At 38.0% G+C, this 13317-nt stretch overlaps 2 protein-coding genes across 9 annotated transcripts in view; one reads left to right on the plus strand and one right to left on the minus strand.

Moving 5' to 3' along the window:
* SETDB2 (SET domain bifurcated histone lysine methyltransferase 2) overlaps positions 1-1842 on the minus strand; it is an 80997-nt gene extending 79155 nt beyond the window's left edge. For 3 of the 5 annotated variants that reach the window (XM_030882307.2, XM_030882308.2, XM_060288227.1), the window contains exon 1: positions 1202-1842. The gene's annotated coding sequence lies outside the window, so the exon portion shown is untranslated. The remainder of the gene's footprint in view (positions 1-1201) is intronic. The other 2 variants (XM_030882313.3, XM_060288226.1) reach the window with 2 other exon arrangements.
* Positions 1843-1892: 50 nt separating this feature from the next.
* The window catches only part of CAB39L (calcium binding protein 39 like), a 100447-nt gene continuing 89022 nt past the window's right edge, over positions 1893-13317 (plus strand). For all 4 annotated transcript variants that reach the window (XM_030882319.2, XM_030882323.2, XM_030882320.2 and 1 more), the window contains exon 1: positions 1893-2011. The gene's annotated coding sequence lies outside the window, so the exon portion shown is untranslated. The remainder of the gene's footprint in view (positions 2012-13317) is intronic.

The following is a 13317-nucleotide window of genomic DNA, read 5'->3' on the forward strand; positions in this document are numbered from 1 at the left end:
ATCGAGCAGGTGAAAGAAACGAGCTGTAAATAACATAACAAGCTATAAAATAACACGTTTACATTGCAAAAACACTGTCAAGTGAATAAAATTACAAAATTATATAGTATGATACCACTTCGATTTTTAAGAATTACAAATGCATATATGCACCTACAGAGAATATGTAAGTGTAAAAAAGGACTTGAAGGCTCTGCATCAAAGTCTTGAGTGTGGAATGGGAGAAGGGGGTAGGTAATGGATTGTGGATTGTGCTCTGTATCTGTAAGGTTCTAATTTCATAAAAGGAGAATGTAAAAATGCACTAATTTAAAAATTAAGTATATAACTTTCAAAAAGGGACTGTCCATTTTAAAGCCTTCTGGAGCATATTGCCAAACTGCCTTCCAGAAATGTTCTACCAATTTATACTTCCACCTGTAGCATATAAGCACACTCAGTAATAGCTTCGTTTTAAAGAAAGCTCTCACCAGTGTTGTTCATACCTTCTGAAAATTTAAAAGTAACTGAACTTACAAAATTAAAACATGTTTACTGAAGAAAATTTGCAAAATATAGTTAAAGCACAAAGAAAATTTAAATCACTCATAATCTCATCATCCAGACACAACCAGTGTTATTTGAGAGTGTAACAGGATTTTAAAATTTGCTCATATTTTTCCCCTTCTTTTTCATTTTGGCAGAAAAATAGTCTGTTTCGCTTCATTTTATGGTTCCTTTTCGTTTTTACAAATAGGCTCTTAGGAAACTGACCATTTCCTGTTATGTTTTAATTGTGATGACAGTAATGAACATTTATTGCATATAAAACATGTGACAGGCAGGCTTCTAAATACTTCACATGTTCGTATTAATGTGCCTAACAATCATGTGGGATAAATTAGCATGCCCGTTTTTCTCACAAGGAAGCTAAAGCCGCCACACTGTAAGTGGCAGAGAGCAACTAAGGAACCAAGCAGTCTGATTTTTGAGCCCGTTTTTTGATTATTTCAATCTACCGCCTCATTAATACATGCAGAGCTCACTGCAGGTTTCCACGTGCCGAAGAGCACAATTACATACTGTTCCTTATTTAACTACCTGTTGGGGATAATTTCTTATTGGATTGTGGTTAACGAGAGTCAGGAGCTCTTAGGATCTGACCTCAAGTCCGTGATCTTGGGTAGATGATTTTACTTACTTAGGGTTTGTGTGGTCTTACCTGTGAAATGGGTCAGTGGTTAAACCATCAAATTCTGCTTCTGGATTTTGGACTGCAGTCCACTCCCCGCAGCCCTTTTTACAGCCTCAGGTTCCCCAGGTGCTTAGGAATCACCTCACATGAAGATGTGCACCGGGTGACAAGAGACTGGAATGCGGGCTGAGAACTCAGAGCGCCCGCAGTCCCTTCTCCAGCCCGGGACTGCACGTGGGTGAAAGAAGGGAGGTGACAAGGGCTGGGATCCACGCGGCCGAGAGCTCCGCCGCGTTCCCGGGTGCTGGGCCGAAAGAGCCGTCGGGAGGGCCAACCACGACCGTGCCTCGGTTACACCGGCTCGACTGCGGTTTCCACGCCTCCCGCTCCGTTGGCGAGGCTGGGTTCCCCCGCGGGTCGGACTCCTCTCCCACTGCACGCCACCGAGACCCCACGGACCCAGGTACCCTCTGGCCGGGAAGTACTTCACCATTTACTAGACCTCACCTCAACAAAAAGAGTCCCGCCTCGCTTCAGCAGGGACGGAGGACCACCCAAACCCTAACGGCCAGGCCTAACGCGAACCCAAAATGGGAGGAGTCGGACACTGAAGGTTCCCACCACCTGGCCCGGAGCCCATTGGCTGCACACCCACTGGGTCCACGCCTCAGAACTTCCGCGCGCGTACCGTCGGCAACGCGGGAGCGCCGGAGCGCGCCGTCTCCCGATTGGCTGTCAGAACTCTCGGGTTGTCTCGCGCTCTCTGGCTGGACCAATGGGGATATCCGCAGTCGAGAGGACGGCATCGCTGGAGTGGTGGCTCAGCTGTTTCCTCTGGTAGGTGGTTGGAGCCATCTTGTGTGTGTCTGGGACGGGGCTGCTTGGCGGTTGAAAGCGTACTTAGCAGCTCAAGATGTAGAGGTGTTCTGAGGGAGCAGTGGAGGAGAGGAAGGGCCTGAGGAAACAGACCTGGCGCCTTCTTACTTCCCTGAAAGGGAAAGGTTTTCCTGGTCTGAGTCTCAGCCCTGGCTAGGAAGAGCGATAAATGGTGGCGGTGATGGGGAGCGCAGGCTTTGGTTGGTTTGTTATTGTCGGGGCTTGGCGAGGACTCTGATGCCTTAACAGTGATACCTTGGGTTCCAGGGAACTATTCCAATAATCTTTGTCTCGAAAAGATTCTGACCATCAACCCTCTTTACTGACAAAGGAGGTTGGCTGATGGACTGCCTGATTCAGAAAGGAACAAGGCTGGTAATGGAAGGGGACAGGGGGAGATACCTCACGACTGTCCTCAGATTCGAAAGAGACGTCTTCATTTTCTGTCGTTTGCAAGGGAGTGACTGCTAAAGTGTTTGCCCTACTCGGTAGTTAACCTCTGACTAAGGCCCTCTTTTGGTAGTAGTGAGCGTCAGGTTCTGCGTTAGGGCAGTTTTATTCATTAAGTGTACAGCCAGCATTCCTGCAGTGGTCTTTTTTTAAAAGCAAGAAAGTAGTTGATCTTTGCAGAAACAGTGGAAATGAAGGAAGAATTTTGTCAAATTTTGGTTTTCCTTGTTACAATCTGCTAAAGATTTAGGAATCTCCGGGTTTGCCTTGGCATCCTTGGTTGCTTCGTCATGGGAAGGGAGAGGTTTTTGTAAGAAAAAGCATCTTAACTTCTCAGCTCTTTGGGGATGGGAGGAGGGAGACAGGAATTACCTCCTTTTCCTCCTTATTATTTTAAAAAATCGAAGTAGAATGCACGCATGGTCATTCATTTGAGGGGAAATTTTATCGGATCTGAAAACCTAGCTAAAAGGTTAATATTTTGTGATTAACTTCAGCAGTTTTGACACTCATGAGAAGAAAGCAAAGACACTTATTGCCTTGAGTTTAGTTTTCATTTATCCAAGGTTAACTGGTAACCCAACTCAAAAGTACCATGGCAGGAGTACCAAAGAGAACAGCAGTAAAATAATAATTGAAAATTAATTTTCTTTTACAATTTTACTTTTTATTCATGAGTCTTAAAAACTTAAATTGCAAGAGTTCAGTATCAGTAATTTAGTGGTGAGTTGATGGCTAGGTACTATGTACATAAGGAATGTTGGTGTCTGCGGAGAGTTTTGGAACCAACCCGGGGCGGATTTCCAGGGAGGACTGTATAGGCTATCAAAGTAAAGTTGGTGAGAATTCCCTGGCGGTCCAGTGGTTAGGACTCTGTGCTTCCACTGCAGGGGGCACGGGTTCAGTCCCTGTTTGGGGAACTAAGATCCCGCAAGCTGTGCAGTGCAGCCAAAAAAAAAAGTAAGCGATTGGTGGCTAACAAACAGCGATAACACAAAGGAGCTGCTCAGTAAATGTTTGCAAAAACTTTTGGATAGCGTTCACATATCATAGTTACTGGCATACATTCAAAAGTGTAATTGTTGATTGAATACATTTAAAACATACAGTAATTGGGAGGTATGGATATATACATTTTTTTAGCCTAACTGAAACATAATTTTTTAACCTGCTTTCTGGAAAACTTGACCTTCAATTTGTTTGAACTAAATTTATTTGTTGCTTCCACTTTATACATGTGAGTAATAATGAGGACAGGTTCATAAATCTTTTGTGAGGTCTGTTTATGAGATCCTACTATAAGGAAATTTAGATAATGAAAATGAACCCTCAAGTAATAATGCTGTAGTTGCATTTTTTCTTGAAAGCGTACAATCTCAGTAAATGATACCAAACATTAGTGCCTTCGATCTCTTCTGCTGAAGAAAATTTATTGCTTTTCTATTTTCTTTTTTTTGTTTTATTTTTTTTATACAGCAGGTTCTTATTAGTTATCCATTTTATACATTTAGTGTATATATATCAATCCCAATCTATTTTCTTTTTAACACAACTTAAAGTCAAAATACTACGTTTACTATATTGCGTAAATATGTTCTGTATGTAATTTTAAAATAACAAATTAGGTAACTGTCTTCAGATTTTTCTTTGAAGAATACAGTTCTCTAGATTTCATAATATATAACCTGAAGATCTGTAGAAATTTTTTAAAATATCACTTTTGCATGAACAATGTTAAGTAACTAAGTAAAAGTCATTTAACTTAGATTGATATGTTAGAGATTATTTTTTTTTGCAATCTCATATATACAAATTTAGATTTTTTCCCCATTATCAAGTGACGCACCGTTTAATTATAAAAGAAAAAATTTGATGATACCTTTTAAATGAATATGTTTTGTGACAGAATGTTTATTAGAATCTCTTTATCTAATAGAGCATAAAAAAGTCAATAAAAACTGCTCTCAGAACCTGTTTGGAATTCTTGTGTTTGGTACTTAAAAAATTCAAAAGATTTTATGAGTGAAGGTTTTAGAGTGATTATAAGCACTTCTTTTTTATTATTATTAAAGTATAGTTGACTTATTATATTATTTTCAGGTGTAAACCACAGTAATTCAATATTTTTATAGATTACACATCATACGAAGTTATTATAAAATATTGACTGTATTTGTTATTGAACCAAACTTGAGTCTGGTCACCTGCCATGCAGCAAAGCCTATTTATTGACACTGGGTATGGTGAAGGAAAGTACACCATTTATTGTAGGGCCCAGGAAGGAGTATGGGCAGCTCATGCTCAAAAGACCCAAACTCCTGGATGGTTTTCAGGGGATCAGTTTTAAAAGCAACATTTGGGGGTGAGAGCTGCAAGATTCATGACTTTCTTCTGATTGCTTGGTGGTGAGGTAGCAGGATGACATTTCAGGAATCTCAATCATCAATCTTCTGGCTCCAACCAGTCTGGGGTCTAGTGCTTGAGAATGTAGTCACTGTCCTCCACCTGGGTGAGTGGGGGGCCTTAGTTCCTGACAAAGATATCTGTCAGATTGTTATGTATATCCCTTGAGGAGGAACTAGGATTCTGCTTTATTGCCGAATTACTGCCATTATTTTTCTTGTTTAACTGCTTTTCCTTTGTTTCTGCATTCTCTCATTTCCCTAATTAGTAACTGCCTGTGCCTGCTCTTTGGAACTCAGGGAAAGCCTGGAAGACTAGAGACATTTTTTACAAACAAAAAATGGGGGAAATGGAGGGGCTTTTGTACACAGGAGGACCCCCCCCCAGGACCTGTTTGATTTCAGTACCCCCTTTAGTTTGATATTCTTCTATCTTGAGAGGAACAGGTGTGGGACAAGAAATGGAATAAAGTTTTGGATAGAGAGGTTAATAATAAACTCAGCAGAGGAACTCAGTTTTAGGGGGACTCAGTTGCATATTCCCTGTGCTGTATATTACATTCTTGTAACTTTTTAATTTTATACCTAGTAGCTTGTACCTCTTAATCCCCTTCACCTACTTTGCCCCTTCCCCTACGCCCCTCCCCTTTGGTAGCCACTAGTTTGTTCTTTGTATCTTTGAGTCTGTTTCTGCTTTGTTATATTTGTTCCTTTGTTTTATTTTTTAGATTCCACATATAAGTAACAATACAAGCACCTCTTTATTTAAAAAAAAAATTAAAATGTGATAGGTTTTCCTCTCGTACTAAATTGCATATAATAATCATTCCTCTTTTTAAATTTATTTTTGAAGTACCAGAAATACCTTGCTGGGCCTCGTAAATAATTTTGACCATACAAATGTCACTTTGGGGGAACATTTTGAGATTTTCAGAAATATTTCTATATTCCTCCTTAATTTGGTGTGTTTCACCATTATTTTTCTGGTATTCAACCAATAAGGTCCATTATGGGAATAAATTAAATGATGTGACTGAAAATAAAAAATGACTTAAAACTATATAAAGATCATCCTACTGCATAGCACAGGGAACTATAGTCAATATCCTGAGATAAACTGTAATGGAAAAGAATATAATAAATGTATATATGTATAACTGAATTGCTTTGTGGTACTGTAGAAATTAACCCAACATTGTAAATCAACTATACTTCATTTTTATTTTTTAAGAAGATTTATTATTTATTTACTTAATTTATTTTTGGCTGCATTGGGTCTTAGTTGCGGCACACGGGATCTTCTTTGAGGTATGCGGGATCTTTCCTTGCAGTGTGCAGGCTTCTTTCTAGTTGTAGCATGCAGGCTCCAGGGCACGTGGTCTCTGTAGTTTGCGGCACGTGGGCTTAGTTGCCCCACAGCCTGTGGGATCTAAGTTCCCTGACCAGTGATTGAACCTGCATCCCCTGCATTGTAAGATGGATTCTTTACCACTGGACCACCAGGGAAGTCCCTATACTTCAATTTAAAAAAAAAAGAAAAACAAAAAAAACCTATATAAAGATCAAAATGACTACTGCAGTTTGTGGTGTTCAGCTAATCAATGAAATTGATTGGATGCCTGAATCATGAGAGTGTCCATTAACTACTGAAAATGATTGTGAGGTAAACACATGGGACATTCATATTTCACTTAAAGGAGTAAACTTTAAATTATTATATATATATTTTTTTATTTTTTTTTGCGGTACGCGGGCCTCTCACTGTTGTGGCCTCTCCCGTTGTGGAGCACAGGCTCCGGTCGCGGAGGCTTAGCCATGGGCCCAGCTGCTCCGCGGCATGTGGGATCTTCCCTGACCGGGGCACGAACATGTGTCCCCTGCATTGGCAGGCAGACTCTCAACCACTGCGCCACCAGGGAAGCCCTATTTTGTTTTTTTTAAAGGATAGGGGAACTGAAACACTAAAGTTTTGCCTTTACTGTGACTTCTCCCTTTGAAATCTCATTTGTTCCTGCTGTTTAAACCATCATTTTTGTGCAAATGAGCCCTAATTCTAAAGTCAAGTTCTGCTCTCTTAAGCACTTAACACACATTTCTCACAGCCTTTTGGACAATTCGATCTACTCAATTTATATACTACTCTTCCTCTTTCATGTTTCCTATCTTGATTAATGGGATAAGCATCTTCTGAGTGGCTCAGATGTAAAACTTCAAATTCTTACCTCTCCTTTTGCCCAATTGTATAATCTGTAGCTTTAGCCTCCAAAATGGCTTTCTTCATTTTCTGCTCTCACTGCCACTGCCCTAATTTAGGCCTTCCTTTTCTTTTTCTTAACAACATTTTATATGCCATTGTATGATTGACAAAGCCCATACTCCTTAACTTGAAATTTGTATTAGTTAAGATACAGGTTTGGCTTCTGTGATGGAGAAACTGAAAAATAATTGTGGTCTAAAATAATATTTTTTTAATAAAATAAAAAGTTTATTTCTTTCCTGTGTAAAAGTATGAGCTGACCAGGTAGCTTTGCTAGAAAAAGTTGTCAGGGGCCCAAGCTCTTTCTAACCTGTTGCTCTGCTATCCTCATACAGCTCCATCTTGTGGACCAAGATGGCTGCTTCACTTCCTGCCATTATATGCCACAGGCTTTTAACTTAAAGGCTAAAATATATGGGGGCGGGGAGTGGGCAGAATATTTGCAAGTGGTAGTAGGAGTAGGATTTTATTTTCAACCTTGGGTTTTAGAAAGTAATTTTTAATATCTTTACAAAATAAAGTAACAATTTCATCATTTCTGTTATGATTTCATGAACTTTTGAGGATTCTGTTAGGTTCCTTCAGTTACATTTGGGAGAAGTAAGGTGGGTTGCTGTGACCCTCAAATATTGTGCTCATGGCCTATCACTTGCAGACCTAGGGACTGGTACTTTCCTTTTCTCTGTGTGTAAAAATGATTTACATTGTCCAAAATTACTTTCTTTTGAAAGTAATCAATGCCTAGCTCAACTTCCTCTTAAAGTATAAATAGGTTTCATTCAATCACAATCTCTTCTAATCATGCTATATTCAAATTGTGCATTTTATACAATGGTACTTGCTTCTTACAAGCTTGTGAGAAACAAAATAACTCCCTGGAAGGCAAGACTACTTCCTGAGTCTGATGAACACATGTTTGTATGTAGTTGATATTCGATAAATGTTTGTTCATTTGAAGTATATTTCATTTTTCAAATAGAATAAAGAATTGAGTGGGGAGGTCAAAGGTAGGCCTATATTGCTTTACATGTGAAGTGTGGTCTATACTTTTGGCGAGTGTATTCATTTCTTACAAATCAACATATAAAAACATCAGTACCCGACAGAAAATGAGCAAAGGACATGGACTCATGGTGACAAAAGTACAAGTACAAACGGCTTCCATGAAAAGTATTTAACTTGTAATTAAAGAAATAAATACTTAAAGCAATTTGTTGGAATGCATCAGAGACATAAATATGTATACTCTTTGACCCTTTCTAGGAAGCTTCTGTGAAAATGGAGATGGAGTCAAAACTTTTTGATCACAATGTAATTTTGTACTTGTGAAAAATTGGAAATAAAAATTACCTAATGGTGGAAGAATGGTTTTATAAATTACGGCACACCCATCACAATAGGCTATATTTCAACCTTTTAAAAGGATTGTTTTCAAAGGGTATTTAGTGATACAGGCTATTTAATGACATAGAAAAATGATCATTATTTTTGTTACATGAGAAAAGTATAGAATAGTAATTGAGGAAATGCAGTGAGATTCCACTATACAACCTCTTAGAATGGCAAAAAACAAAACAAAAAGAAAAAGAAGAGAACACAGTGATGGCAAGGATACAAAGCAACAGGACTCAAATCTTGCCAGTGGGAATGCAAATACTATAGCCATTTGGAAGACTGACAGTTTTATAAAATCCAACATACCTTTATTATATGACCTAGCAATCCCACTCCTAGATTGAAATTTTCCAGCAAGATATGAGAGCTCCATTAGCTTCTCTCTCTTGCCAGCATTTGGAATTATCAATTTTTTTTTAATTTTAGCCATTATAATGAGATATGAAGTGACATCTTATTATGATTTTAATTTGCATTTCCCCCACAACTGCTGTATGCTTTTCTTATGAAAAGTGAAATGAAAACCTGTAGTCTCCCCTCTGCAAATATTTATAGCAGTTGTATTTGTAATCACCAAAAACTGGAAACAACCCAGATATCTCAACTGGGGAATGGATTTTTAAAAACCGAAGTATGTCCGTACAATGTGACACAGGAACGAACCTCTTAGTCTAGGATAACATATAATTATATTGGAAAAGGGACTATGAGATAATTACATACTAAGTTATCATAAGAAAAAAAACCAAATGAGCCATGGAGCATTGCATCATATAATCAAAACACACCAGAAAAAAAGTGGCCAAAGAGCAGATGAAAATGGTAATTAAATATTTCAAAATAAAGCAAAGAGAAATTAAGGGAAAGATGAAACCTTTGAAGGAACCACACAAATCAGAAATAAAAGGAGCTCAGAGATGAGGTGAATAAGCTATATAGAAGGATGTGAAATGAGAGCTGGCAGAACTCCAGAAAGAATTAGAAAAAAGGATATTTCTAATGATGATTAAATTAGAAAGAACACAAGAGTGAATATACATCATAGAAAGCACAATAAGAGAAATAAAGAGTAGATAAGAGAAAATTGAAGAAAATCAAACAGATAAAGTTTTTTTAAAAGGGACCAAAAGAAAGTGACAAGACAGGGACTTCCCTGGTGGTCCAGTGGTTAAGACTCCACACTCCCAATGCAGAGGGCCTGGGTTCGATCCCTGGTCAGGGAGCTAGATCTTGCCTGCCTCAACTAAAGATCCCGCATGGCACAACAAAGATCCCACGAAGATCCAATGTGCTGTGCCTAAGAGCTGGCGCAGCCAAATAAATAAATAAATATTTTTTTAAAGAAAAGAAAGTGACAAGACAAAGAGAGCCAAAATAAGTGTATTAGGAATGTATTTGGTTTTGTTAAACCAAAGCATAGAGGTGATGATTATGTAACATTAACAAGTATATTGTGAATATACTTAATGCCACTGGATTGTATACTTAAAAATGGTACGTTTTATATTGTTTATTTTGTTGTTTATTATTGTTGTTTATGTTGTTTATTTTACCATGATAAAAAAATTGTAAACCAATGCAGTGGAACAGAACAACTATTAGAACTATAATTCAGGAAAACTTTAAAGAAGGTTTAAGTCTATATACATTGAAAGACACACTGTGCATCTGGGGAATTCAACCCAGACCAGTCAGTTAACACAGAAGGATTCTTGTAGAACTGTTGGATTTTAAAAATAAAGAAAAAAAATCTTTCTGCACCCATGGAAAAAAGACCAAGTAAACCTGGAAAGAAAATTAGACTGGATTAGATTTTTTTAATATAAAAATTTATTTATTTTTATTTATTTATTATTTTTGGCTGTGTTGGGTCTTCATTGCTGTGCGCAGGCTTTCTCTAGTTGCAGTGAACGGGGGCTACTCTTCGTTGCGGTGTGCGGGCTTCTCATTGTGGTGGCTTCTCTTGTTGCGGAGCAGAGGCTCTAAGTGCACAGGCTTCAGTAGACGCAGCACATGGACTCAGTAGTTGTGGCTTACGGGCTTAGTTGCTCCGCGGCATGTGGGATCTTCCTGGACCCGGGCTCAAACCTGTGTCCCCTGCATTGGCAGGCAGATTCTTAACCACTGCGCCACCAGGGAAGCCCTGGATTAGATTTTTTTAGCAGCAACATTTCATGCCAGATAATAACAAAGCAACATTTTTTAAATATTCAAGGAAATAAATATTCCATATCTCACCAAATTATACTTCAAGAATTCAGGCCATTAACAAGCATATATGAACATGAAACAACTCAAAGAATATTGTTCCTATGAATCTTTCTTGAAGAATATACTAGAGAACAAATTTCAGACAACCAGGAAATGACTGGAGAATCTTTGACATGAGGTCAGGTGGTAAGCACTGAGTATATCTCGTGTAGCACTAAGATTGTAAGATGGGAATAATTGTGGTAGAATGGTATGTAAATGTTGTATAATCTGATGATGTAGAAATAGCATAGCCCACAGAAAAAGGGAGAGGGGAAGGGGAGTATAAGTGAAAAGTAGAATTAAGTGGTTGTTTGCCTCATAGGAATTAGCTGTAAGGAAAAGGATAGCACTTGAAGCTGACTGATGGACATAAAATACTATAAATAAGTATGTATACTTAGATGTGTAAGATAAAACGCTAATAAAAGTAATACCCGTGATCAAAACTAGATGGTGGGGGAGAAGAGGAAGTTACTAATTTTGTTACTGCTAATTGCAGGGAACAGTATCTTAAAAAGAGGGGAGGGGAATGAAGAGTATTGTATAAAGATATTACTATAGAGTTAACCCCAATAACAAAAACTTTCCTAAATACTAAAAGAAATACCTACCCTAAAAAGAGCAAAGAGAACTATGTAATGATATGCACACATTTTCTATATGTATTTATTTTCTATACATACTTATCTGTACACACACACAAAATGAATAGAACATGAATCATTATCACAACACTAAATATGTCAGGTGTATTAATAAATGTATATGGGCTCAACTTAATGATCGCTGTATGCAAAAGATACAGTTGTAAAAAGTATGAATAATAAAAGGAGTTCATAAGAAATGAAGGATAATTTTAAAATAACAATAATAGAGGGAAGAGTGAAAACATATCAGAAAAATGCAAATTTTAAAAAAAGCAAGGTTCATCATCTTGGTATCAGACAAGCAGAGTTTAGTTCAAAAAGCATTAAGATGAAGGATACTATAAAATAGCCCATATAAAGCTAACGGTTATATTTACAATGAAGATTTTTTAAAATATCTATTTACCAAATGACACATCAATAGTTTTCATAAAGTAAAAACTACTAGATGTAAAAAGGAATAGAAACCTGCTAATAATAGACGACTTTTAACACACCTCTCTCAAAATGTCAGGTTAAGTGGACCAAGAAAATTAGTCATTATTATACATAATCAGTAAGGTAGATCTTACAGATTTGTATCAAAGTCTGAATCCATTAATAGAGAATATGTCTTCTCAAATGCACATAGGACAGTTATAAAAATCTATTATGTATTAGACCACAAAGAATATATCAGTTCCAAAATATAAAAAGTCAAAATTTTGACCACATGCAATAAGACTAGAAAATAATTTAAAAATTTTAAAATTAAACCTGGGTCAAGTTTTCTGTAGGATGGTGGCGACTGTCTAAATCCAAATCTCTCCATACATCCTTTTAAAAAACCATACAGGGCTTCCCCGCTGGTGCAGTGGTTAAGAATCCACCTGCCAATGCTGGGGACACGGGTTCGAGCCCTGGTCCAGGAAGATCCCACATGCCGAGGAGCAACTAAGACCATGTGCCACAACTACTGAGCCTGCGCCCTAGAGCCTGTGAGCCACAACTACTGAAGCCCTTACACCTAGAGCCCGTGCTCTACAACAAGAGAAGCCACCGCAGTGAGAAGCCCACACACCGCAACGAAGAGTAGCCCCCACTTGCTGCAACTAGAGAAAGCGCACGCAGCAACGAAGACCCAATGCAGCCAAAAATAAATAAATTTATTTTAAAAAAAACCATACAGATCTGTAAGGAGAGCAAAGTATATCACCACCACCCTTGCCTAACTAATGTAATTTCAAATTATGGTTATGTAGGCAGATAAACTGAAATGAGCAGACTCAGCTCTGGACCCCATGCTGAGGTGACAAGTGAGGTTGAGACTTCAGAACAGAGAAGAAGGAAGCAGGAACTGGCGTCAGTAGAATGCAAGTAAAATAACTCCAAAAAGAGAAAACCCCACCCTAAGGAGGGAAATACTAAGGTTTAAGACTCCTTAGACAAAAGGGACTTGAAAGTACACAGGATCAAAGAGGCCATCTCAGAAAGGTATTGCTTCTGGCAACAGAATGACTTGGAAGGGTCACCATTTACCTGGAGGCTCGGTGGTAAAGAGAATGAAGAGGTAGTAGAAATTAAGGATCTTGGTGAAACAGAGTAGAAGATAGATGAACCCTTTTTCACCCAAAAAGGAGTCACTGATTTTTAAAAGTCTGTACTTTATTAAACCAACAGAAGGTGCTGTTGAACTAAAAAAATCCAGTATTTCTTCCAAATCCCTCACTCCTGTCTATGTACCGTTGTTAATTAGTTTAAGAAAATTGAAACCCTTCAAAATGAACAGAAAATGGCAGGCAACACCCATATAAGGTTACTATAAGTAGAAAAAATAAAATGAGAATCAAAATATTTCAGCTGATGGAAAGTCTCCCCCAAAGC

Source organism: Globicephala melas, chromosome 18, assembly GCF_963455315.2.
Source record: "Globicephala melas chromosome 18, mGloMel1.2, whole genome shotgun sequence".
Lineage (NCBI taxonomy): Eukaryota > Metazoa > Chordata > Mammalia > Artiodactyla > Delphinidae > Globicephala > Globicephala melas.